The sequence below is a fragment of the Prionailurus bengalensis genome, chromosome X (assembly GCF_016509475.1).
Source record: "Prionailurus bengalensis isolate Pbe53 chromosome X, Fcat_Pben_1.1_paternal_pri, whole genome shotgun sequence".
NCBI classification, from domain to species: Eukaryota; Metazoa; Chordata; class Mammalia; order Carnivora; family Felidae; genus Prionailurus; species Prionailurus bengalensis.
In genome coordinates, this window is record NC_057361.1 from 6,065,526 (window position 1) to 6,067,179 (window position 1,654).

Below are 1,654 nucleotides of genomic sequence, written 5' to 3' on the forward strand. Positions count from 1 at the left end.
ATATTTTTTAAGTCAAAAAAAAAAAAGAAATGTTTATTTTTGAGACAGAGAGAGATACAGAATGTAAGTGGGGGTGGGTCAGGGGGCAGAGAGGGAGACACAGAATCCAAAGCAGGCTCCAGGCTCTGAGCTGTCAGCACACAGCCCAATATGGGGCTCAGACCCACAAACCACAAGATTATGACCTGAGCTGAATTTGGACGCTTAACTGACTGAGCCACCCAGGCAACACTCAGCACCAAACTTTGTAGTAAGGAGGTTTTAACTAATCTTTGAAAGCAATTGTCCCATTTTCCATAAAATGGTCCAACCATTAAAAATTTATTCTCACATACTGACTGTAATTCTTCCTCATCATAAATTCTACCCTGTTGTCTTCATTCTTTTCAATGAAAGCCCTCTGAAGTATTTGAATTTGACGTCAACCACACAAACCATTCCATCTCTAGAATAAGTGCCTCTGCTCCTGTGATCCCTCCTCATTCCTTTCTGGTGCACGGCCAACCCATCAAGACACTGTTTAGAGTGGGACATAATGACCTAGATCAGGGGTTGGCAAACATTTTCTGAAAAGGGATAGACAGCAAGCCTTTTCTGCTTTGCAAGCCATGTGGTCCCTATCACAACACCTCTACTCTGCTGCTGCTGCTGCTGCTGCACAAAAGCAGACATAGACAACACGTAAATGAACAATGATGTCTGTGCCCCAATAAAACCTTCTCTTAGAAAACAGGGGACGGGCTGGATTTGATGTGCACAGTTTGCTGATCACATCTAGGAGAATCTGAAGCAGAAAAGAATGCTAGGCAAGTGTGACTATTCTCTGCCAACTAAACTTCTGTTAATCCGTTTAACTATTCAAATAAAACCATGAAGCATACCACTGACTTGTATTAAGAATACAGTTAAGAAAGCTCCCTAGACAAGCATTGTCTAATAGAACTTTCTGGCATAATGGAAAATTCTCTGTGCTGTTCAGTATGGTAGCCACTAGCCACATGTGGCTATTAAGCACTTCAAATATGCCTGATGCATAATAAGGACTGAATTTTTATTTTAATTTAATTCTAATTAATTTATATTTAAATTTAAATAGCCCTTGAGTGGCTATCACACTGGACAGCATGGCCCTAGACATTGTTTTCTTGTGCAGACTTCTCTTCAACACTACTCATTTATGTCCCTGTACATTACATTTTATTAAATTTACACACGAAGTACTTTTTATCATTGAAGCAAATATACAGCTTTAAGCATCGTACAGGTTCAATAAATACTAATGATGATCAGCAAATTGAATCATTACAGATAATGAAATAGCAGGACAAAATTAGAATCAGTTTTGGTTTTATTGACAAAGATTTTCCATTGAACTGGGAGCCATGATCACATAATGGTATAGGCTTTCATAATTTAAAGTTATTTTAATGGATTTCATACTTTTGATATTTATCTGAAGCTAATTCAAGCTTTTCCTATTTGACATTATCCTGCCATGAATATTGATGGGTTTTACCACAGAGTGAATTTCCAAGTGTCTTTGTTTGTCTTGTACCCTGAAGGTTCATCACATTTTAGCAGGCATTGTTTATAGTTTAATTTCATTCAAACTCTGGAGAAAGGGGAAAAGATCATTTTATCCTAATGCTCACTG